This window comes from Coregonus lavaretus (assembly GCF_964263955.1).
Source record: "Coregonus lavaretus genome assembly, contig: HAP1_SCAFFOLD_241, whole genome shotgun sequence".
Classification (NCBI taxonomy): Eukaryota; Metazoa; Chordata; class Actinopteri; order Salmoniformes; family Salmonidae; genus Coregonus; species Coregonus lavaretus.
In genome coordinates this window covers 174,391-202,233 of record NW_028158987.1, presented here as the reverse complement: position 1 = coordinate 202,233, position 27,843 = coordinate 174,391, and the positions used below count along the sequence as shown (strand labels likewise).

The window sequence follows — 27,843 nt, the reverse complement described above, 5'->3', positions numbered from 1 at the left end:
AGACTCTGTAGAAGGACAGAGTGCCGGCTGGCCAGTCCAGATACACTCCTACTCTGTGGGGGCTGGAGGGGGGGACGTCTATGGTCGTGGACTTATTATTGTGACAGGCAGAGTAACTTTTGCCAGAGCAGATCAGACTCCAGGACTTGTCATTGTATCCAAGCCAACAGTTTTTACCCTTTCCTCTCCTGCTGATTCCTTTATATGCCACTCCTATACCAGCCCCTCTCCCACTCCACTCTACCTCCCAGTAACAGTCAGACCCTCTCTACACAGCACCTGTCCACAGCCCTCAAATCTCTCTGGGTGATCAGGATACCGCTGCTCCTCTCTCCTACATGTCACCTTTCTGTTCTCCTCAGACAGAGAGAGGAATCTGTTTTCTGTGTTTGGGTCCAGTGTGAGATCACAGACATCTGATGGATGAAACCAGACACAATATTAGAAATCATCATCATTCACATTATAATGTTAATTCACTTTTCACTAATTCATTTAATGTAGATGTTTCTAGGTATCAAAAGGAGAAGTTAAGGTAACTTGAGACTTGTTGAATGATCATATGTTATACTGTATGGTAATATAAAACACACTTATTCCCATTAATTACACACAAACACACACACATCCTGAACACACACACACACACACAGACAAACTGAACACACACACACACACACACACACACACACACACACATTGTCAAAGCAACTCTTTGTAAACTTTGGTGTCCCTGATTTGTGCTTCTGTAGAACTACAGCTGATATTTAATATGACCAAGTAAGTAATGATGGTGGTCTTTGACTTTGACTTCACTTGAATTAAGACTTATTCTTAGTCATATTCTTCACAGCAGTCAACACTCACATTTTCTAAGTCCAGGTTTCATTCTGTTCTCTCCACCATGTTCCACACTGTAGTGGTAAGCAGAAGAACAGACAGTCATTGAGGGATACACCTGAACTCACACACACACACACACACACACAGACTCACACACACACACACACAGACTCACACACACACACACACACACACACACACACACACACACACACACACACACACACACACACACACACACACACACACACACACACACACTGGACACACACAGTCTTTATATAACTTAGTCCAAGTGGTGGTCAGAATGTTTGTCTTAACTAGCCTGATAACTCCAACATGTCTGATATGAACATTGACATAAACCCTCTACATACTTGAGTTTCTCCAGTCTGCAGTGTGGATCCTCCAGTCCAGCAGAGAGCAGTCTGACTCCTGAGTCTCCTGGGTGATTGTAGCTCAGATCCAGCTCTCTCAGGTGTGAGGGGTTTGACTTCAGAGCTGAGACCAGAGAAGCACAGCCTTCCTCTGTGACTAGACAGCCTGACAGCCTGCAAAGAGTCAAATCATATTAAAACCACACTGCTATTCTTTGGTGGTGAAAATAGTGGCAGTATATTTTTTCAACATTTTCAGATATATCAGTGTCCTGAAACCTGCCATATCTATTCATAAATGAATGTATCATTATTAGAAATGACAAATTATCAAAGTATTGCTTGTAGATAGAAAAATGCATATGACACATATTTGAGTATATTAACCAGAGCAGTTTAAAAAGCAGTATGAGTCAAAAGACAGACAGCGAGGTATAAGATTTAGATTGTATTGAGTATACAGTCCACACCATATCTAGTTTGACAGTGAAGCTAACATTTTAAATGTGGCTCTATACTCCAGCATTTTGGATTTGAGATCAAATGTTTAATATGAGGTGACAGTATATAATGTCACCTTTTATTTGAGGGTATTTTAATACATATCTGTTTCACCGTTTATAAATGAAAGCACTTTATGTATCTAGTCCCCCTATTTGAAGAAGTCATAAGTATTCTGACCAATTCACTTATAGTGTATTAAAGTAGTCAAAAGTTTAGTATTTGGTCTGTCGTAGAATTACAACATTATGTTAATCACACCTTTACAGTAGCTTGCGAAAGTATTCTCAATTGGATTGAGGTCTGGGCTTTGACTAGGCCATTCCAAGACATTTAAATGTTTCCCCTTAAACCACTCGAGTGTATGCTTAGGGTCATTGTCCTGCTGGAAGGTGAACCCTCAAGAATTTCCCTGTATTTAGCACCATCCATCATTCCTTCAATTCTGACCAGTTTCCCAGTCCCTGCCGATGAAAAACATCCCCACAGCATGATGCTGCCACCACCATGCTTCACTGTGGGGATGGTGTTCTCGGGGTGATGAGAATTGTTGGGTTTGCGCCAGACATAGCGTTTTCCTTGATAGCCAAAAGCTCAATTTTAGTCTCATCTGACCAGAGTACCTTCTTCCATATGTTTGGGGAGTCTCCCACATGCCTTTTTGCTTATTTTTTTCTTAAAGCAATGGCTTTTTTCTGGCCACACTTCCGTAAAGCACAGCTGTGTGGAGTGTACGGTTTAAAGTGGTCCTATGGACAGATACTCCAATCTCCGCTGTGGAGCTTTGCAGCTCCTTCAGGGTTATCTTTGGGCTCTTTGTTGCCTCTCTGATTAATGCCCTCCTTGCCTGGTCCATGAGTTTTGGATTGATTGTTGTATAATGTAAGGTATCATGGTATGTATGGTTGTGAGGAGAACCCTCCCTCCAGGTGATTAATTAACACCCAACTTCATAAATTAAGGCAAAGACTTAGTGTCCTATGTTGCATTAGTATGTCTGTATAAACAAGCAGTAAATGAACTGGAGACAGATATTTGGCTCCATGTAAATCTTGATGTCTGTTACATGAGAGCACAATGTACCTTTGTATAATTTCACGTATCTGTTCTTCGTCACAAGGACTCAGGAAGACTATAGAGAGTTGTAAACGAATCCTGTTTATTTTGGGGCTTTAACTCGACACCTTAACTGTAACCTTAGCTTTAACTCGGTGACTGTTAACACTCCATTACTGCAGTAATTAATAAAGCTAAATTGCTTTGAGGAAATCTAAAAGTCTCTCCTTTGATTCGAATAATTACCACGACAGTTCCCATATTCCTTGCCGACAATGACTAAATCAAGCTTGTGACTGCCATGATTAAGAAATATCATGAATGAATCATGAATAATAATGAATGAGAGAGTTACAGAGGCTACAACAAAACATACTAACCTCTCACTATTAACATCAAATAAAAAGGTGACATTCTGTAATGTCGCCTAATATGAAACATTTTATCTCAAATCCAAAATGCTGGAGCATAGCAAAACATTTAAAACTGTAAGCTTCACTGTCCAAACACATATGGTGTGGTCTAAGTGTACCTGGTAAACACATGTGGATCTGGTGAACAGTTATCACTTGTTGACCAAATACAGGAATACTGACCTCAGAGTCTCCAGTTTACAGTGGGGATCCCCCAGTCCAGCAGAGAGCAGCTCCACTCCTGAATCCTCCAGGTCATTGTTACTCAGGTCCAGCTCTCTCAGGTGTGAGGGGTTTGACTTCGGAGCTGAGACCAGAGAAGCACAGCCTTCCTCTGTGACTAGACAGCCTGACAACCTGACAAAGAGATCATCATGATTTCACAAACACACTGTTAATTTAACACAAGTAGTGTAGAAGGACAATGGCTGATGTCTCTTTGTCCTGTCTCGGAGCTCTACTGACAATTATTTCGACCTCATGGCTTGGTTTTTGCTCAGACATGCACTGTCAACCGTGGGACCTACAGTGGCTTGCGAAAGTATTCACCCCCCTTGGCATTTTTCCTATTTTGTTGCCTTACAACCTGGAATTAAAATGGATTTTGGGTCGGGGGGGGGGGGGGGGGGGGGGGGGGGTTGTATCATTTGATTTACACAACATGCCTACCACTTTGAAGATGCAAAATATTTTTTGGGGTGAAACAAACAAGAAATAAGACAAAAAAACAGAAAACTTGAGCGTGCGTAACTACTTTGTAGAGCCACCTTTTGCGGCAATTACAGCTGCAAGTCTCTTGGGGTATTACATTTTTTAATTTTAAATTTCATTTAGCAGTCGCTATCCAGAGCGACTTACAGTTAGTGAGTTTCTGATCTTTTTTTATAACCCAACCCTGATCTGTACTTCTCCACAACTTTGTCCCTGACCTGTTTGGAGAGCTCCTTGGTCTTCATGGTGCCGCTTGCTTGGTGGTGCCCCTTGCTTAGTGGTGTTACAGACTCTGGGGCCTTTCAGAACAGGTGTACATATACTGAGATCATGTGACACTTAGATTGCACACAGGTGGACTTTATTTCATTTCACTTCACCAATTTGAACTATTTTGTGTATGTCCATTACATGAATTCCAAATAAAAATCAATTTAAATTACAGATTGTAATGCAACAAAATAGGAAAAACGCCAAGGGGGATAAATACTTTTGCAAGGCACATCTAATTTCCAGTGTCTAGTGTCTGTGTTTATGTTGAAGGTGAATCAACAGTTACTTCATCCATTTTTGGATCCACATCCATTTTTGGATCCACATCCATTTTTGGACTTATTAATTAATGATATCTACCCATTGATTCAGAAAATAATATAACTTATAAATGCCTTATGAGCTTAGTTCAACTGCCATGACCGACTTTGGGAAGCTCTGCTCAGCAGAACCCAAAATACACGTTTTTTTTTACTCCTAACACTGTAAAGCCTCAAAACATGGTTAAAACTATAGTTTTTGTACCATGGATGGTCAGTCTTAGCATCCATCCTCTGTCTATACATTTATGTGGATACATTTCTCCAGCCCAAGCCCAGCTTTTTTACCAAAACAGTGGCAGGGAAGACACTTTGTGGGTGGGTGGGTGGGTGGATGGATGGATGGATGGATAACTGTGAAGTAATGAGTGACCATTTTAGAAAATCATGGGACATATATTTTTGCTGCTTGTAGCCTATAACTGATGCTTCGTGGTCTTATGCAGCCATCTATTGGAAATTTAGCAATTAAAAGTTATTAATTCACATAAAGACATTGGTGAGGCAGCTGATAAATAAAGTGTATTTTTCTTGTTAATTCCTTAGATCAGTCTCAAACCTGCCCCACCTATCCCACGCCAATTGCTGGACTTTCACATAGAGGTTACTAGGTCACCCAGTTCAAACCACATTTTAAAAATAAAACAAATGTGTCTTATTTATCAAGTGTTCTGCCTTGCAATAACAAATATCATAAAATAACTAATAACAACAAAAATACAGCAAAACGCTTGACAGGTTTTGATTAACAAAATAATCAAAATGTTATTTAGTACTATAATTGTATTTACTAAGATAATATTATTACTAAAATAGTTTCTAAAAGTGTTCTAGGCTACCCTACCCTAGAATTAGGGTTAAGGTTAAGGCTAAAATAGGTTATACCTAGGGTTAGGGGTTAGGGTTATGGCTAAAATAGAATTAGGGTTAAGGGTTAAGGCTAAAATAGGTTATATTTAGGGTTAGAGTTTCTGTATAGCACTTTATGACATCTGCTGATGTAAAAAGGGCTTTATAAATACATTTGATTGATTGATTGATTGATTGATTGATTGTTAGGTTTAGGGTTTGTAAGGCAAAAAAAACAGTATGGGTTTATAGCTCTCTTGCGCCTCCCTGTGGCCGTCTGTGGGTACTACACAACTCATTCACGACATCTGCTAGGTTCATAATCTGAGGTAGCAACTGCGTCAGATCTACAAATCCATTAGCTAGACCACCCGATTAGACAACAATCACCCCATTATATCCATTTGGTTTGCAACTCAGTGAACCTGCGCAGCATTCGCTCAATTCCATGCCTACAAACTAAGATTTCGATGAATATCAAATTACCCAGCAGCCATTTAGAAACAACAAGTCGTCAAAAAAATTGTTATTTCTTACTTAAAAAATGTCTTCTGGCTGTTTAAATCGGCCACATCTTGAAAAAGAGAACAGGGACGTGTTTTTTTTAGATTGTACACTTTTTTCTTAAAACATATATGGTTAACCATGACCAGAAACTGTTTAACGTTTGATGGCTACACGCCAGCCATCGTGTTGCAGACAGTGGCTAACCACAACGTGTATTCAGGTGAACAGTGAGGTCGCTCACCAAGTTACCTGAGGTAAACCTAAAGGGTTAACGCTCACTAAGTAGCCGTAACCTTGTTAATAATAAGTTACCTGAGGTAAACCTACAGGGTTAACGCTCATTAAGTAGCCTTAACCTTGTTAATAATAAGTTACTTGAGGTAAACCTACAGGGTTAACGCTCACTAAGTAGCCATAACCTTGTTAATAATAAGTTACCTGAGGTAAACCTACAGGGTTAACGCTCACTAAGTAGCCATAACCTTGTTAATAATAAGTTACCTGAGGTAAACCTACAGGGTTAACGCAGGCAGGTCTCATTGATAACAATAGTGAAGCTGGCATTGTGACGCAGAACAATGGGCTGGGAATAGAACGTTCTGAAGGCGAGTCGGTGTCACGGAGCTCAATAGAATTAATAGGAGCTGGTAGGGTGAAAAATGCCCAAACATAAGGCCTGTTGTTTCGAGATTACTTCATAACCAGGGACAGAAGGTAATATTATGAAACTGGGCTCCATGGCGGATGCAATTAACTAATTTTATCAGAAATAAACGTTGTAAAAAATGTCACTTGATGCGCCCCAAAAATAATATTCAAAAGTTCAGTCCTTGGACACAGAGGGATTAAACACTAAAGTTACCGTCCATCTAGTGAAGAGAGGAGAACCGGACAGAGGGATGGTAGGTAGCCAGCATCCGTCAACGAGAGAGGGAGAAGCCCTCCACGGTATTTAACAGGTGGAAGAAACAACCAGGTAGCTCCATCGGTCCACAAGAAATGCAGGCAGCCGGTGATGATGTAGTGGTAGCTAGGATAACTAGGATGCTGCTGGTAAAGAGTAGCTAGCTTAGCTAGCTGTACCGACTAGCTTGGCTAACTAGCAGGTCGTTCGTCTGTCCCTCGAGGATGATGACGAACCCGTTGAACCACACAATTAAACAAGACTAGCGAGTGAAAAGGATCTGGCTACACTCATACTGTCACTGACCATTAAGCAAAAAAGCAAATTGAACAATAAACTTCGGTGTCTCAACACTGTAACGAACTCCGTCGTCATTTCCCAACATCACCTCAGCCCACTCTGCGCGTAACTGGACAATATGCTTGGCGCCAAACCGTACGTGGACGCGGACAGTTCTGTACGGGGACGCGGACAGCTTCAGAACGCGGACATGAGCAGAGCCACACAATAAACTAAACCAAGTCTTTACAGTGGCTTACATTAGTAATATTCATTTTTTATTATGTAAAACAAAATGATTCGTTTTTTAAAACAACGTTTTGAGATCTGGGCCCATATCCAAAAAGCATCTCAGAGTAGAAAATGTGTCGTATAAGTGCTGAGAATAAAGCCATTTAGTCCTACTCTTATGGGTATAAATTAAAGCTATGCATGAAGCCTCTTTATTCATAAGCGTCCCACCTAGTTGGCAGATATTTAGGACACCTCATGAGCTGTCCTAACCAGTTAAGAGGTACCAGCAGGTGTCTTGATAATAGAAACATGCAGCGAGTCAGTGGTTTCTGTGCCACATGTAGTTGCTTTGGAGCAGTGGTGACCTGTCATTCAGGGCAGAGCCCCACCTGTTTAGCAGATGCTCTTACCCAGAGCGATTTACAGTGAGTGCATTCATCTTAAGATAGCTAGGTGAGACAACCAGATAATACAGTCAAATATACAGGATATGGACATTCAATTTCAGCTAAACAATGGATATATAGCGTTTTGCAATAAAAATAATAATAATTATCTACATCTAAAATCTATTAATTAAACATCTGAGAACAGTAATATTGAAGGTACCCATAAGCAACCATTTCTGATTATTGTGGAAATAGCATTTAGGAAATAAACTCTTAATAATTCTTAAACAAAATTGTCATCTCACCTCTTAGCTTTGGTGTCATGTTCCCCAGAGAGACTCATTTTAGAGGCAGGGCCCCCCTCCTCTCTCTCCCCAGAGAGACTCATTTTAGACCACTGACCCCTAAACAGAGATCCAACATGTTGGTTGTAGTTAACACAGTAATTATTGAATGTGAATTGTTATCATTTATTAATTATCTCTTACAAAACATTTACTAACAGACATATTGAAACAGTCAGGCTATTTAATGCAATCAAATGAACATCTGGTTGTGACATCTCTTCTCCATGTTAACTGTCAATAATAATAATAAGTCACTGTTTGTTAAGGTAGTTATAGACAGTGCAGCAACACAAGGCCATGTCTCACACTTATTTGTATTCATTAAAAGTCAGCCAATTATTATCTTTAAATCTGTTCTTTTCTAAACGTATCTGAGAATGTAGACAGAAGGGCTAAAACGGGCTTGATTGATCTGGGGGGGATCAGTGATCTATACAGAAAGGTTTTTTGCAACAATTAAGATATTTTTTATTATTTAAAGTAGGCTAGGTTATAATGTATAACAGTAATTTTTTGTGTAAAGCAGATCAAGGTCTATACCTCAGCCAGTGGTGACCCGTCATTCAGGGCAGGTGGCCTTTCCTGTTTTGCATGTTATTTTGGCATTAATACGTGTCACATATCAGTTTGCAAAAAATGTAAAAATAATATATATATATAATTGAGTTAATAAAGCCGCAAAAAAACATGGTCTCTTTTTTGTTTTCTTGAGTAAGGCAGCTCCAAAATGCAGGTGTTTCAGCCTAGCTCAGTGCTTTCTGTGGTGGTGGGTCAAGCCAGAAGACAATACAGAGCATTGCTTCGTGATTGGCTCAGTGTTCTGTCACTCATGGGGACCGCCAAGTCTAAGGGTAGAGCTAGAAAATTCAAGCCCATTGGGTGCTGCCACAGAGTTACATTAGAAGTGTCCATTCAAGAAGGTAATTGGCCACAGATAAAATGACGTCAAATCACATTATATCTACAGTAGCTTTGATTGGACTGATCATGTCAACATCATACTTTCAAAATCTTAGCCAGCAGTCATCATCACGAATCAAGTTGACAATCTACAGGCAAATCCTTTTTAATCCTTTTCATATGAAGCGAAATAATGAAGAGAAATGATAGGACAGCTGTTGGGACTCTGCTGTTGGGACTCTGCGGTTGGGACTCTGCTGTTGGGACTCTGCTGTTGGGACTCTGCTGTCGGGACTCTGCTGTCGGGACTCTGCTGTCGGGACTCTGCTGTCGGGACTCTGCTGTCGGGACTCTGCTGTTGGGACTCTGCTGATGGGACTCTGCTGTTGGGACTCTGCTGTTGGGACTCTGCTTTATGTAGGCCCTAACAGTTTGTGGGCACCGTTTGTCACCGTTATAGTACAATGAATGTATTGTTTAGTGTTGTGTTGTGGAGTGGCTTTGCTGGCATGCATCCCCCTTTATTTATGTTTTGCCCCACCAAGATTGACATGCTAAAATCACTACTGACCTCAGCTATAGTCTAGATGACCAGCCTAAACCTGTTCAGATCAGTTCCCATAACGTTATAACAGTAACAGTAGCAGGAGCCTAGTCCTGATACAGATGGAGGTCTATACCTCAGCTATAGCCTACATATCCTAGATGACCAGCCTAAACCTGTTCAGATCAGTTCCCATAACGTTATAGACCTCACAGTAGCAGGACAGAGCTTGTAGCCTAGGCATGGTATTTTACACACCATTTCCAACGGAGACCATCAGGTTTGTCAGCATGATAAGTGATCATAGCTCAAACCTACTCTGACTATTGAATGTCTGACGTCGACCTAACCTTATAATAGTTTGTAGTTTAGCCTAGACCTACGAGAGTCTGCCCGTCTTTCCTACATATCAACACATTCATCCGACTTCTAATGTTACCGAGAAATATGTGCCACAGTTTCAACAGCCATTGTGTAACTGCGTAGGCTACACACTTATTTTCACGTTCATATGAGGAAATCACATAACTTCTTACAGTCGCTGGTGCAGCCGCCTGTTCTCTTGCAGATGAAGTAGCTTTTATAGGCAACTCATTCAACCAGCCTAAACAACAGTAAATAAAAGATGTCAAATGGTCAAAAGTCAATCCTGATATAGCCATGAACATCAAAGAGAGGTGTATTACTACAGATGTAGGATCTTAATTTTAGCCAGTTTGCTACAGCAGGAAAATAATCCTGCAGCAACAGGACATTTGAATTATTATGTGGATTATAATTAATGAACCATTTTATAATAGAAAAATTGAATTTATCATCTTCAGAAACATTTTTTAAAGCTTAAATACACTCAAATACACTACAAGTTTTAGTTATCCTGCTACAGGGTGATCAAATGAAGATCCTACATCTGTAGAGAGATTATGTTTTTATCTAAATAAGGCAGTTTGAGTTATTAGCAATAACGTTGCAACCGTCAGCTGCTGTAAACCTATGTGATTGGATGTTATAGACCCCCATCTGAACAGTTTCTTTCCCCATGCTGTAGCCCTCACCAACTGGCCATCTGGCCCATAGAGACTAAAGGACTATACACTCTATGCTGCACACCACATCAAGCCATCTCTGAACTGTACACTACCATCTGGTCCATAGAGACTAAAGGACTATACACTCTATGCTGCACACCACATCAAGCCATCTCTGAACTGTACACTACCATCTGGTCCATAGAGACTAAAGGACTATACACTCTATGCTGCTCACCACATCAAGCCATCTCTGAACTGTACACTACCATCTGGCCCATAGAGACTAAAGGACTATACACTCTATACTGCTCACCACATCAAGCCATCTCTGAACTGTACACTACCATCTGGCCCATAGAGACTAAAGGACTATACACTCTATGCTGCACACCACATCAAGCCATCTCTGAACTGTACACTAAATAACTGAACTATACTGCATTTGCACTCTGTTCATCTCTCTTAGATATATTTATACTGGTACTGTACATGTGGACATCCACCGTATAGCAACTGTATTCCCACTGTACTGTATATCTGTATACCAACTGTATACCCACTGTACTGTATATCTGTATACCAACTGTATTCCCACTGTACTGTATATCTGTATACCAACTGTATTCCCACTGTACTGTATATCTGTATACCAACTGTATTCCCACTGTACTGTATATCTGTATATCAACTGTATTCCCACTGTACTGTATATCAGTATACCAACTGTATTCCCACTGTACTGTATATCTGTATATCAACTGTATTCCCACTGTACTGTATATCTGTATATCCACTGTATTCCCACTGTACTGTATATCTGTATATCAACTGTATTCCCACTGTACTGTATATCTGTATATCCACTGTTCATTATCTTATAGCTCTATGCTCACTCTTCCTAGTTGTGTATAATGTTGTACAGACATTTGTGTAAACTCTTCTGTCTGTATTCTGTCTCTAAATGTTGTCTGTCACTATCACCATGTAGAATTATGTGTACAGATGTAAGATTTAATTTGATCACCCCCCCCCCACTGCAGAATAACTTTCCCGCAACGCAGGAAATGTAAAACTTGTAGTGTATTTTAGGTTTTAAAAGGCTTTTGAAGTTTGTAATTTCCACTTACAAATTCCAGACTTCCAGAGTTTCGCTTAATAAAAATGTATCAACCGGTACAAAAATGTCCATTAATTATAATTCACATAATAATTTACATTTTCTGTTGCTGCAGGAATATTTTCCTGCTGTAGCAAACTGGCTCAAATTAAGATCCTACATATGTATGTGCAAATGTACTTGGCGAATAAAGGTGATTCTGATTCTGCAAAGGTTGAGTCTCTAGATTCCCTTGCTGCTCTGGGGAAATAATGAAATGGTTGTCATAGTGATTTAAACTGGGCCTGGTTATCTCCAAACTTTGAGACCATGTCATTTGTTATATTTCACCCTATTGATAAAGGAAGCTAGAAGGCTGAACCCAGAAGACAACTTTAAATCAACACTTACTGATATTATCCTAAAATCCTTTCACTCATATTGTTGTGTCTCTTTGTTCAACGGACGTCGGGTAGTCTGTGATATTAATATTGTATCAAACAGCGGGGCAGGGCAGTGAACCCAGGTCACTGGCGAAAAAGGCAAACACCCTAAGCATCGCAGCAATAGGGTTAAACCTAATTATAACCTGTCTATAGGGTTAAACCTAATTATAACCTGTCTATAGGGTTTAACCTATTGCTGCGATGGGAATTGTAACCTGTCTCACACTGCCCCCTATAAAAGCAAGTCCTGTGATTCGACTACTCAGACCCCTCACACATCCGGGCCGTGCATTCTGATGGCCTCACAGACACCATACTACTTCTGACACCAATGTAGCAAACAGCAGAGCAGGGAAGCGAAACCAGGTTGCACGTGTAAAAGGCAAACAACCTACGCATCGCACCAATAGGGTTAACCCACATGGTGGGAATTGGAATGTGGCTCACACTGCCCCCTCCGACCAGGAAGTCGACTACTCACATGTCCGGGCCAGTTTGATGGCCTCACAGCCGCCATTCCACTTCTCACACCAATGTAATTATCTGGCAACAGCTCTGGTGGACATTCCTGCAGTCAGCATGCCAATGGCACGCTCCCTCAAAACCTAAGACATCTGTGGCATTGTGTTGTGTGACAAAACTGCACATTTTCGAGTGGCCTTTTATTGTCCCCAGCACAAGGTGTACCTGTGTAATGATCATGCTGTTTAATCAGCTTCTTGATATTCCACCCCTGTCTGGTGGATGGATTATCTTGGCAACGGATAAATGCTCACTAACAGGGATGTTAACAAATGTGTGCACAAAATCGGAGAGAAATATGCTTTTTGTGCAAATGGAACATTTCTGGGATATTTTATTTCAGCTCATGAAACATGGGACCAACACTTTACATGTTGCGTTTATACACTGCTCAAAAAAATTAAGGGAACACTAAAATAACACATCCTAGATCTGAATGAATGAAATAATCTTATTAAATACTTTTTTCTTTACATAGTTGAATGTGCTGACAACAAAATCACACAAAAAATATCAATGGAAATCAAATTTATCAACCCATTGAGGTCTGGATTTGGAGTCACCCTGGAGGATGTTGCAGGCAGCAGAACGTTCTCCACAGCGTCTCCAGACTCCGTCACGTCTGTCACATGTGCTCAGTGTGAACCTGCTTTCATCTGTGAAGAGCACAGGGCGCCAGTGGCGAATTTGCCAATCTTTGTGTTCTCTGGCAAATGCCAAACGTCCTGCACGGTGTTGGGCTTTAAGCACAACCCCCACCTGTGGACGTCGGGCCCTCATACCACCCTCATGGTCTGTTTCTGACCGTTTGAGCAGACACATGCACATATGTGGCCTTCTGGAGGTCATTTTGCAGGGCTCTGGCAGTGCTCCTCCTGCTCCTCCTTGCACAAAGGCGGAGGAAGCAGTCCTGCTGCTGGGCTGTTGCCCTCCTACGGCCTCCTCCACGTCTCCTGATGTACTGGCCTGTCTCCTGGTAGCGCCTCCATGCTCTGGACACTACGCTGACAGACACAGCAAACCTTCTTGCCACAGCTCGCATTGATGTGGCATCCTGGATGAGCTGCACTACCTGAGCCACTTGTGTGGGTTGTAGACTCCGTCTCATGCTACCACTAGAGTGAAAGCACCGCCAGCATTCAAAAGTGACCAAAACATCAGCCAGGAAGCATAGGATCTTAGAAGTGGTCTGTGGTCACCACCTGCAAAACCAGTCCTTTATTGGGGGTGTCTTGCTAATTGCCTATAATTTCCACCTGTTTTCTATTCCATTTGCACAACAGCATGTGAAATGTATTGTCAATCAGTGTTGCTTCCTAAGTGGACAGTTTGATTTCACAGAAGTGTGATTGACTTGGAGTTACATTGTGTTGTTTAAGTGTCCCTTTATTTTTTTGAGCAGTGTATTTTTGTTTAGTATAGATAAAAACACAAAGCTTCCAGCAGAGGTCAGTGCTCTTCTGACAGCTGTCAGATGGTAGTGTGATGTCCGAAGCTTCGACCGTCATCATCACGTAGTATTGTTACTTTGATACAAGCATTGATATGTTGTGTCGAATCAGTAGTGCTTTGAAAACTGCAACGGCGCATCAGACCTCCGGTATTAATCGTCCAATCCCTAGTGTCCACTGAATGTTGACTAGCAACAAGAAAGTGGTACCTAAAAGACTCCCACCATGAGTGCCCATTGAAGTGGCTCCAGACGAGGACATCTGAAATAAAAACCCTCCAACTTACAATATGGAGTAAAAAAACAAGTGGAGCAAACCAGACCAAACCAAACCAAACCAGACCAAACCAGACCAGACCAAATCAGACCAGACCAGACCAGACCAAAGCAAACCAGACCAAACCAAACCAGACCAAACCAGACCAAACCAGACCAGACCAAACCAAACCAGACCAAATCAGACCAGACCAAACCAAACCAAACCAGACCAGACCAAACCAAACCAGACCAAACCAGACCAAACCAGACCAGACCAAACCAAACCAAACCAAACCAGACCAGACCAAACCAGACCAAACCAGACCAAACCAAACCAGACCAAACCAGACCAAACCAAACCAAACCAAACCAAACCAGACCAAACCCTGGGAGATACAAGACAGAAAGACTTTGTTCATCAACTTAAAGAAGCAGAGCTACAAAGAGGTGCCAGTCTTCTAACATCTCTAAGGCCAACCAGAACACTGGACCAGCTGCTCTTCAATATCACATAACAGATGGAACCCTTCTGACTAAAGAGATGACAAGCCAGCACAGGCATAAGCATACTGTCTAATGAGGTGACGCCAAGAGGTGCGGCCAACATGCTAACGTCCAACCTCAAAATATAAATGGAAATACCAAAGCCTGTAACAACATGTAGTCGTGACTGATATCTTTCACCTCATCTCCCTGTTACTCTTTGTTTAGGTAGTTATAGACAGTGCAGCAACACAAGGCCACATTCCTCTCACCCCTTCCACTCTCTCAGGCTAATGTGTATTTGTTAAAAGTATACTTTTTCTTTCAATCTGTTCTTTTCTAAACGTGTCTGAGAATGTAGACAGAAGGGCTAAAATGGACATGATTGATCTGAGGGGGATCAGTGATACGTACAGAAAGGTTTTTTGCAACAAGTAAGAGATGTTATATTATGTAAAGTAGGCTAGGTTTTACTGTATAATAGCAGTTTGTTAGTGATATGCAGATCAAGGTCTATACCTCGGCTATAGCATACAATATCCTAGATGACCAGCCTAAACCGGTTCAAATCAGTTCACATAGGTTATCAGTAGCAGGATTGATCACCTACAAATCGGTTTTAACCAGTATATCTAGCTTGCATCATAGTACACCCCTCAGGCTAAGTTCAGGTTACAGCATGAGGCAGACATCAACAGCCGAGTTGTAGGCTACAACCTGGGCCGTATTCATTAGTTTACTCCGCAGCCAACTGTTTTAAAATGTTGCATAAACAGTTTACTCCAAACGCTGTACAACGTGACCTAAACGGTTTCTGTTGCCAAACGTTTTGCTACGGTGGGCACTAATGAACACACACAACCTGTTTTGAGGAAGTGTAAGTTGTTGTTAGTCTTTCCACAGTATTTATTTGTCTCTCTTTCACACAACATACCTTCCTGAGTGAAAAGAGTTAACAGTAGATTAGAAAGAGAAAATGTTGTTGCTTGTTGTGTTTAAAGCCTGTTTTGAGAAGACAAGTCTATAGACCTATGATACAGGACACTCTTAGAAAAAAGAGTTCCAAAAGGGTCCTCTGGCTGTCCCCATAGGAGAACGCTTTTGGGTTCCAGGTAAAACCCTTCTGGCTTCCATGTAGAACCCTCTGAGGAAAGGATTCTACATGGAACCCAAAAGGGTTCTACCTAGGACCAAAAAGGGTTCTACAAAGGGTTCTCCTATGGGGACAGCCAAAGAACCCTTTTAGATTCTAGATAGTGTAGGAGTGATCATCCTGGGGCACACAGATGGAAACAGAACGAATTCATCCCACGCATCTAATTTATATTGAACACATGTTAAGGAGAGTAGGCCTATTATAACACTGTCCACAAAACATATCATCAACTATATTAATACACATAACAATATCATCAACTATATGAATACACATAACAATATCATCAACTATATTAATACACATAACAATATCATCAACTATATTAATACACATAACAATATCATCAACTATATTAATACACATAACAATATCATAAAATATATTATTACACATAACAATATCATCAACTATATTATTACACATAACAATATCATCAACTATATTAATACACATAACAATATCATCAACTATATTAATACACATAACAATATCATCAACTATATTAATACACATAACAATATCATCAACTATATGAATAAACATAACAATCATCGTCTTACCTTTTATATGTCTCTCAATAGAAGCAGAGTCTAGAATGATCATTCGGTCACTGAAAGTTACTTTTGTTTGCTGAACCTATTTACATATCAGGTTCTTCCCTCTCACTCTCACTCTCACTCTCAATCTCACTCTCACTCTCTCACTCTCACTCTCACTCACACTCACACTCACACTCACTCTCAATCTCACTCTCTCACTCTCACTCTCACTCTCACTCACACTCACACGCACACTCTCACACATACACACACACACACACACACACACAAACACACACACACACACACACACACACACACACACACACACACACACACACACACACACACACAGCCAACCAATGGAACAAACTAATTGACTAAATAAAACAGACATGTACAGAAACATATCGTTGGCTCAAAAGTTCCAAGAAATATTATATTTTAGAACTAACTGACTTATAAAATAAACTTTAATTTGAGGCATTAGAATGTATGTTAGAGACATGATTGTGTGAAATCTATGTCAATGTAGAGCAGCATAAAGTACAAGAACAGATGTATTGCTGTGATGAGTGACATACACCTCCAGGTAACTGCCAAAATAAAGGAGACACCAACATAGTGTCTTAACAGGGCGTTTTGCCTCCAGGAGCTGCCAAAATAAAGGAAACACCAACATAGTGTCTTAACAGGGCGTTTTGCCTCCAGGAGCTGCCAAAATAAAGGAAACACCAACATAGTGTCTTAACAGGGCGTTTTGCCTCCAGGAGCTGCCAAAATAAAGGAAACACCAACATAGTGTCTTAACAGGGCGTTTTGCCTCCAGGAGCTGCCAGAACAATACTCCTTGGTGTAGATGTGTCTTGGCATACATTCTACAAGTGTCTGGAACTCTATTGGAGGGATGTGACATCATTCCTCCACAATAAATTCCATAATACGGTGTTTTGTTGATGGTGGTGGAAAACTCTGTCTCAGGCGCCGCTCCAGAATCTACCATCAGTGTTAAATTGGGTTGGGACCTGGTGACTGAGACGGCCATGATACATTGTGAAACATCTACTCTGGAACACTCTCTACTCTGGAACACTCTCTACTCTGGAACACTCTCTACTCTGGAACACTCTCCACTCTGGAACAATCTCTACCCTGGAACACTCTCCACTCTGGAACACTCTCTACCCTGGAACACTCTCTACTCTGGAACACTCTCTACCCTGGAACACTCTCCACTGGAACACTCTCTACCCTGGAACACTCTCTACTCTGGAACACTCTCTACTCTGGAACACTCTCCACTCTGGAACACTCTCTACTCTGGAACACTCTCTACTCTGGAACACTCTCTACCCTGGAACACTCTCTACTCTGGAACACTCTCTACTCTGGAACACTCTCTACTCTGGAACACTGTCTACTCTGGAACACTCTCTACTCTGGAACACTCTCTACTCTGGAACACTGTCTACTCTGGAACACTCTCTACTCTGGAACACTCTCTACTCTGGAACACTCTCTACTCTGGAACACTCTCTCACTCTGGAACACTCTCTACTCTGGAAAACTCTCTACCCTGGAACACTCTCTACTCTGGAACACTCTCTACCCTGGAACACTCTCTACCCTGGAACACTCTCCACTCTGGAACACTCTCCACTCTGGAACACTCTCTACCCTGAAACACTCTCTACTCTGGAACACTCTCTACTCTGGAACACTCTCTACTCTGGAACACTCTCTACTCTGGAACACTCTCTACTCTGGAACACTCTCTACTCTGGAACACTCTCTACTCTGGAACACTCTCCACTCTGGAACACTCTCTACCCTGGAACACTCTCTACTCTGGAACACTCTCTACTCTGGAACACTCTCCACTCTGGAACAATCTCTACCCTGGAACACTCTCCACTCTGGAACACTCTCTACCCTGGAACACTCTCTACTCTGGAACACTTTCTACCCTGGAACACTCTCCACTGGAACACTCTCTACCCTGGAACACTCTCTACTCTGGAACACTCTCTACTCTGGAACACTCTCCACTCTGGAACACTCTCTACTCTGGAACACTCTCTACTCTGGAACACTCTCTACCCTGGAACACTCTCTACTCTGGAACACTCTCTACTCTGGAACACTCTCTACTCTGGAACACTGTCTACTCTGGAACACTCTCTACTCTGGAACACTCTCTACTCTAGAACACTGTCTACTCTGGAACACTCTCTACTCTGGAACACTCTCTACTCTGGAACACTCTCTACTCTGGAACACTCTCTCACTCTGGAACACTCTCTACTCTGGAAAACTCTCTACCCTGGAACACTCTCTACTCTGGAACACTCTCTACCCTGGAACACTCTCTACCCTGGAACACTATCCACTCTGGAACACTCTCTACTCTGGAACACTCTCTACCCTGAAACACTCTCTACTCTGGAACACTCTCTACTCTGGAACACTCTCTACTCTGGAACACTCTCTACTCTGGAACACTCTCTACTCTGGAACACTCTCTCTCTCTGGAACACTCTCTACTCTGGAACACTCTCTACCCTGGAACACTCTCTACTCTGGAACACTCTCTACCCTGGAACACTCTCTACTCTGGAACACTCTCTACTCTGGAACCCTCTCTACCCTGGAACACTCTCTACTCTGGAACACTCTCTACCCTGGAACACTCTCTACTCTGGAACACTCTCTACTCTGGAACACTCTCTACTCTGAAACACTCTCTACTCTGGAACACTCTCTACTCTGAAACACTCTCTACTCTGGAACACTCTCTACTCTGGAACACTCTCTACTCTGGAACACTCTCTACCCTGGAACACTCTCTACCCTAGAACACTCTCTACTCTGGAACACTCTCTACTCTGGAACACTCTCTACCCTGAAACACTCTCTACTCTGGAACACTCTCTACTCTGGAACACTCTCTACTCTGGAACACTCTCTACTCTGGAACACTCTCTACTCTGGAACACTCTCTCTCTCTGGAACACTCTCTACTCTGGAACACTCTCTACTCTGGAACACTCTCTACTCTGGAACACTCTCTACCATGGAACACTCTCTACTCTGGAACACTCTCTACCCTGGAACACTCTCTCTCTCTCTGGAACACTCTCTACTCTGGAACACTCTCTACCATGGAACACTCTCTACCATGGAACACTCTCTACCATGGAACACTCTCTACTCTGGAACCCTCTTTACCCTGGAACACTCTCTACTCTGGAACACTCTCTACTCTGGAACACTATCTCACTCTGGAACCCTCTTTACCCTGGAACACTCTCTACCCTGGAACACTCTCTACTCTGGAACACTCTCTACTCTGGAACCCTCTTTACCCTGGAACACTCTCTACCCTGGAACACTCTCTACTCTGGAACCCTCTTTACCCTGGAACACTCTCTACTCTGATATAAATGTGAGGATGGTTCTTCTAGCACACGAACTTGGACTTGGTTATGCAGCTCTAAAGAAAATAAACAAAGTCCTAGGGATTCCTTCCTTGAGTCTCAGCTCATATCAGAGACATGACAGGAGAGTGACAGGTCAATAAAAAGGGAGAGTAGCCCATTATTGTCAGGTGACTTGCTGTGGATAAATAATATTTAGTAGCCAACTGTGATTACTGAGAAAGTAGCTTTACATAAAGTAAATGCATGCTGATATGCTAATATGTACATAGGGTAACATGCTGATATGCTAATATGTACATAGGGTAACATGCTGATATGCCAATATGTACATAGGGTAACATGCTGATATGCTAATATGTACATAGGGTAACATGCTGATATGCTAATATGTACATAGGGTAACATGCTGATATGCTAATATGTACATAGGGTAACATGCTGATATGCTAATATGTACATAGGGTAACATGCTGATATGCTAATATGTACATAGGGTAACATGCTGATATGCTAATATGTACATAGGGTAACATGCTGATATGCTAATATGTACATAGGGTAACATGCTGATATTTAGTCCTGCAGTTATGACTGTAATGTCGACATGTCGAATGATAACGTCCTCAAAAGAATGTAGCACGGAGGAACCCAGAATGCAAATGAATGTCTGAACTCTAATATGGTCGCGACGCCCCAAAACTGTCTTCTTGGGCTAAAGCCTCATTGCCAGTATGGCAGTAGCCACGTTCAATGAGGGAGCCACTGCTATATCAGATGTGATGGACTAATTGTGTATTGGCAGCACTTTGGCGTCACTGGAAGCAATCAGAGAGGAGTTGTGAGAGCTGATGCTGCTTCAATGGAGTGTGACAAGGGGAGGCGCAGGTCACATGACACAGTCAAGAAAGTAAAGCAGCACCAGCAACAACTCAAAGAGGGCCGTACATATGGGGCAGGGATAGCTGATTACTGTTCTGCACATTTCAACAGCCATACAAAAGCCTTGGATGTGACAAATCGAGCAAAGTGATATGAGAATTTGGCCAAAACTGCATATTTGCCCTACAAACCAGTATTCAAAGCATATGCTCTATTGCTTGAAACAAATGTATTAAACGTGCTGATGTATTTGTAAAAGGTATATTTGATGTTTATCTGTCAGTTTAGAAGTGATATATGAAAAAGAGATTAATTTAATGTGACGTAAATGGTCATATTTATGGAAAGTACATTTTAATTGTAGTCTGTGGTGTTTGGCATTACAGTTGTTCTCAATTGCTAAAACACAATTTCTGAAACCTTGCTCCATTTCCTGAAAACATTAAACGCAAAACCTCATCTTCAAGCACTATTTACAAAACCTCTGACTCCTCTCGCAAAATGAAACATTCGCCCTCAAAACAGTTTTTACCTGTGTTCAAATTCAAACACTGCTCTCAAATCATAAACAAAGTGATCAAAATGATAAACACTCTCAAGCAGTCAGTAAACAATACACCGAAAAATAGAAAACACATTGTTCAAAACATACAGTTCTCAGGGAGAAGTACATTTTTAATCTCAAAACAAATGTCATGTTTTTCCATCATTGTCTTTTGATGAACGAAAACATGTTCTATCATAGTAGCTCAAAATGGATCAGAAATGACTACTCTGCTTTGCTCTTTGCAATTTAGTTTTTTGTTCTTCCTCCTCCTTGTACCCCTATTTTTACAGTACTGTACCCTGCATCTCACAAACTTGTCCTTTGTCTCTGTGATACTGTAATTCTTGTTCTTTGTTGATATGAACCTGCAACCAGTCAAAATTTATTGAGCAGTCAGTTCTGTTAACAAATGGAAAGCCCAATGTTCAGGGCCATACAATTTGTCCATTGTACAGTATACAGCCTACAATGCACTGTACTACAGTATACAATACTAAAAGGGACAAAAATCAAAGGAGTAAACATGTGATCAATGTGATTCTCCTTGTCTTTGGGCTGGGTCAGGCCAGAACACTTCGTCCACATCACAAGCAATATTGTCCCTCCTGAGGCAACGGGGGAAGAAGCCTCTTGTGTGCCGTATCCAGCCCTGACATGATTCCTCACCTGTATCACCACAGGCTAAATCCATGGCTTGCAGCAGATTTACTCTGGTGTAGGGTTGTCTATCATACACTTTCCATCTCCAAGAGGAGAAATACTCCTCAATCGGATTCAGGAAAGGCGAGTATGGAGGGAGGTACAAGTTCATAAACTGCCCGTTGATGTTAAACCATTCCCTTACCTGAGCAGCTGGGTGGAAACTGACATTGTCCCACACTATCACATAGGTGGGAATGGGATTCTCATTTAGCTCTTGAACCTGCTGCTCTTGAACCTGCTGCTCAAATAAAATATCTCTTAGATTGGCAATAAATCTTAGAAGGTGCCGGGTGTTATATGGCCCGAGTGTAACATGGTGATGTAGAACACCATGGTTGCCGATAGCAACACAGATTGTGACATCGCCACCTCGTTGACCAGGGACTTCAACAACGGCCCGCTGTCCAATTTATGTTTCGGGCCTCTCCCTTCTCCTCTTTGTTAGATTGAAGCCTTGATTCATCGACAAAGATGAACTCATGGGGTCTGTCCAAGGATTCCAAGTCAAATATTGTCTGTGTAGAAATACAATATACTGTATGTAGGATTTTGTAAGTGGTACAGAGACAGTGCTATACTGTAGAGTACAATTAGGCCTACTGTATGCACTTCTGATTCACATACATTGTATGTACTGAAGAGTAATGTCATTCACATAGTATGTGTTAGTACTGTAGACAATCTGGATTACAGTAAATGTTTCTGAATGTACACTTACTTGCACATACTGAGCTCGCAGTTCTTTCACCCTTGGTGAGTTGCGCTCAAAAGGTACTCTGTGTACTTGTTTCATTCGCATCCTGTTACGACGGAGGACACGGTCAATAGTGGAAATGCTCACACTGTTCGATTCCCTGGAAGTGTGTGTTGTCTTGTATCACTCGTTCCTGGATTTCTCTGAGTCGTATTGCATTATCTTGAAGGACCATGCCAACTATAACGGCCTCTTGCTCCCCAGTGAATATAGCTGTCCTTCCACCTGCATGTGGCAGCCTTGCAATTCTACAAAAAGTAGTTGTGCAGTTACAAAACATATTCATGCAGTACAATACATACAGTGATTCACTTTACAAACGTCTATTGAAACAGCTACATATAGTGTAGTACAGTAAATTTGCAATTACAAAAATACAGTAGTACACTGTACCTGTTCTCTTCTCTGAATGTCCTTACTATGGTGGACACAGAAAATCGGCTCAAATTGGGTTGCACTCTAAGTCCTGCTTCCCTCATTGTCAGTTACAGTTTATGCCTATTGCTTACACACTTTTTGCAGAATTTGGCTCATTATGTCAAAACTCAACACACAAGCCAATCAGACATAGCACTTGGAGATTAACAACTCACATATATGCCAAAATGAAACACTGCAATCAAAACGTAACACTCCTTTCTAAAAATGAAATTCTTGCAACAAAACCATACACACAAGCAACATTTGAATTACTCTTTCATATCACCAGCAACACACTGATGGGCTTTATATAAAACACTGCAGTCTCTGAGTTTCTATTTTTATTGTCATTTTATTGTCATTGTCTTCTGTAAAACTCAAAAGTAGAATTTCTGCAGTAATCAAACAGTATTTACAAAAAAGTTTTTACAAAAAAAGTAACATTCTTACAGAAATTCTTAACATCAAATTTAGCAACAAAACAAAAGTAAAAAAACAGAACAATTACTGGATAAATTGCTATTGGGGGAAAAAACATATACTTGTTTTGTGTGTGTGTGTGGTGGGGGGCGGGGGGGCTTATGGATCACGCCTTCTGTTCGGATCTGGCCACAAGACCTCGTCAACATCACAGGCGATGTCCTCGCGGGCTAGGCATCGGGGAAAATATCGCCTTGTGTGCCGAATCCACCCTTGGATTGATTCCACCTCAATGTCTCCACATGCCTCTTCCATTGCTTGCAGAAGAGTCATGCGGGCATGTGGTTGCCGATCATATACTTTCCACCGCCACGCTGAAAATAATTCCTCGATTGCATTTAGAATGGGGCTGTAAGGGGGCAGGTATAAAACTGTGAAATGATTATGGTTGTTGAACCAATCTCGGACCAGAGCAGCCCGGTGGAAACTAACATTATCCCAGATGACAACAAACCTGGGCTGCTGTGGTCTGTCCTGCACAACTGCATGTAGTGCATCTAGAAATGCAATGATCTGTCCTGTATTGTAGGGACCTAGAGTGGTATGATGATGCAGGACTCCTTGGACACTACTTGCAGCACACAAGGTGATATTTCCCCCACGCTGCCCAGGGACATTTACAACAGCCCTTTGTCCAACTACGTTACGGCCCGACGCCTGGTTTTGGCCAGATTGAAGCCTGCCTCATCCACGTAGATGAACTCATGCGGCAGTTCGGCTGCATCAAACTCCAGAACTGTCTGTAACAGAAAATATTGAATAGTGTTACTGAAAACACATACAGTAACTACAATGTCTATATTTTCACACAAGTAGGGGCTGGGTTGGGTGAGTATAGACAAAAACTACAAGCTACAGGCAGGGCAGGTGGCAGCATAAACCCTCATTCCCACATCACAATATATAGTATATAAAGTAAAGTGACACATACCTGCACATAATCATGGCGCAGATCCTTGACCCTGACACTGTTCCTCTCAAATGGCACCCTGTACAGCTGCTTCATTCTGAAGTTATGTTTCTGTAGGATGCGACTTAGTGTAGAAATGCTGACCCTGTTGATATTGTTGAATTCATTTCCATTTGCAATTATGCGTTGTTGCAACTCACGAAGTCGGATTGCATTATTTTCTCGCACCATTTCAATGATGGCAAGCTCTTGTTGTTGAGTGAAGAGCCATTCCCTTCCACCTTGAGGAGGTCGTCCAACCATTATGTAGAAAATGCCACCACAATATGTCATTGGTTAGGTTATTTTTCACATACTGTACTTTCAAACTGTACACAGTACTGCAACATCACAATGGTATTCCTTTACATATACAGTACTTCACAGCACTACCCATTTTTGTATAGTATAGTTAGTACAGTAATACTGTAATATGATACAGAATCATGTGACACATACAGTAGGTACAGTCTGGAGTAGAAACTTGAAGATATACCTGTTCTCCAGTCGGAATGTCCTTATTATCGATGCTACTGTATAGCGACTGAGGTTAGGGTGGACGCTTTGCCCAGCCTCCCTCATGGACAGGCCATGATTTATCACATGGTCCACCAGAGTAGCCCTGATGTCATCTGATATACGTCTCCGCACTGGTCCTCGTCCTCTTCCACGTCCTCTTCCACATCTGACTCCTCTCTCTCTTTGTCCTCCTCTGACTCTTATTGCCTCCATGCTTGCAAAGTTCTAAAAATTGCTTACCTGAGGCTCAGACTGATTGGTGTTCTGTTTTCTGTGCAAGTGTTTTCAGGTGTGTATGTAAGTGCATACAATTGCCAGATGAGTTTTGCATTTTGAACAGAGTGTTTTCCCAATGATAACAGGTGATTTCGTTTTTGAACAAAGTGTCTAATGTAAGAAAACGTGTGTAGTGTTTCGCAATAAGTGTGTTACAGAATTGCAAACAAAGTCCAAAGTTGACATTGTGTTAAAGCTATGGTTACACTGTGTTTAAGGTATGCTACAAGAAGTTTAGGTATTGAGGCTTTGGTCTAAGCATTCGGTTTTAGTGTGTAAGCAATGGGCAAAAACTGTAAATGTGGCTCTATACTCCAGCATTTTGGATTTGAGATCAAATGTTTCATATGAGGTGACAGTATATAATGTAACTTTTTATTTGAGGATATTTTAATACAAATCTGTTTCACTGTTTAGAAATGAAAGCACTTTATGGATCTATTCCCCCCATTTGACGAAGTCAAACGTATTCTGACCATTTCACTTATAGTGTATTACAGTAGTCAAAAGTTGAGTATTTGGTCCAAACTCGTTGGTTGCATTTGCAGTTTGTTTTGGTTGTGTTTTGGGTTATGTTTTGCCCTATAGTAACTGAATGGTGGATGATGACTGGAGTAATTGTCTGTCTAAGAGAGTAGATAACAGGTTTCTAAACACTACTAAATGAATCCTAATGATGCCATGATTAAGAAAAATCATGAATGAATCATGAATAATAATGAGTGAGAAAGTTACAGAGGCTACAACAAAACATGCTAACCTCTCACCATTACCAATAACAGAGGGGGTATGATCCTTGTTCCTCTGTAACTTTCTCATTCATCATCATTCACCATTCATTCATGATTATTCATAATCATGGTAGCATCCACATGAATGTAGAAGTGTTCAGAAACATCTTCCATTCTTACTGACAATACAAGTGAAGTGACTCCAAAATGACAGGACATTATTCACCATTCAGATTCTATTGGGAAAAACATCATCTAAAACACAACCAAGACAAACTGCAAATGCATTCAACAAGTTTGTAGAATCACAACCTTGATGTAATTCACTGCAGGTAAGGAAAATGGTACAAAATACTAAACTTTTGACTAAATTAATCCTAGTGTGTGTTTGTGTGTCCAGCGTGTGTGCGTGTCTAGTGTGTGTGTGTATCCAGGTTGTTTGTGTGTCCAGCGTGTGTGTGTGTGTGTGTCCAGTGTGTATGTGTGTGTCCAGTGTGTGTGTGTGTGTGCGTCCAGTGTGTGTGTGTGTGTGTCCAGGTTGTGTGAGTGTCCAGTGTGTGTGTGTCAAATGTGTGTGCGTGTGTGTCTAGTGTGTGTCAAATGTGTGTGCGTGTGTGTCTAGTGTGTGTCAAGTGTGTGTGTGTGTGTGTGTGTCCAGTGTGTGTGTGTCCAGTTTGTGTGTCCAGTGTGTGAGTGTGTCCAGTGTGTGTGAACCAAAACAAACTGCAAATGCATTCAACAAGTTTGTAGAATCACAAGCTTGATGTAATCACTGTGGGTAAGGAATATGGGACCAAATACTAAACTTATGACTACTTTAATACAACATAAGTGAATATGTCCAAATTATTACGACTTTTTCAAATGGGAGAACTAGACACATAAAGTGTTTCATTTCTAAACAGTAACACAGATATGTATGAATATCCTCAAATAAAAGGTGACATTATATACTGTCACTTAATATGAAACATTCTATCTCAAATCCAAAATGCTGGAGCATAGCACCACATTTAAAACTGTAAGCTTCACTGTCCAAACACATATGGTGTGGACTATGTGTGCCTGGTAAACACATGTGGATCTGGTGAACAGTTATCACTTGTTGACCAACTACAGGAATACTGACCTCAGAGTCTCCAGTTTACAGTGGGGATTCCCCAGTCCAGCAGAGAGCAGCTTCACTCCTGAATCCTTCAGGTCATTGTTACTCAGATCCAGCTCTCTCAGGTGTGAGGGGTTTGACTTCAGAGCTGAGACCAGAGAAGCACAGCCTTCCTCTGTGACTCCACAGCCTGACAGCCTGACAAAGAGTCAAATCATATTAAAACCACACTGCTATTTTTTAGTAGTGAAAATAGTGGCAGTATATTTTTCAACATATTCAGATATATCAGTGTCCTGAAACCTGACATATATATTCATAAATGAATGTATAATTATTAACAATGACAAATGATCGAAGTATTGCTTGTAGATAGAAAAATTTATATTACAAATATTTGAGTAGACTAACCAGAGCAGTTTAAAAAGCAGTATCAGTCAAAAGACAGACAGTGAGGTATCAGATTTAGATTGTATTGAGTATACAGTCCACACCATATCTATTTTGACAGTGAAGCTAACATTTTAAATGTGGCTCTATACTCCAACATTTAGGATTTGAGATCAAATGTTTCATATGAGGTGACAGTATATAATGTCACCTTTTATTT

The 27,843-nt window shown here is 41.2% G+C and overlaps 2 long non-coding RNA genes across 2 annotated transcripts in view; both read right to left on the bottom strand.

Annotated features, from left to right (window-relative positions):
- Nucleotides 1-27,843, bottom strand: part of LOC311123404 — a 192,264-nt gene that overhangs the window by 37,629 nt on the left and 126,792 nt on the right. The gene's annotated exons all lie outside the window — the stretch shown is intronic.
- On the bottom strand, nucleotides 261-1,390 carry LOC311123401. Its single transcript, XR_014612578.1, has 3 exons — nucleotides 1,221-1,390; nucleotides 868-914; nucleotides 261-416 (listed from the first exon to the last, which is right to left on the bottom strand). It is a non-coding gene; the product is annotated as an uncharacterized lncRNA (long non-coding RNA).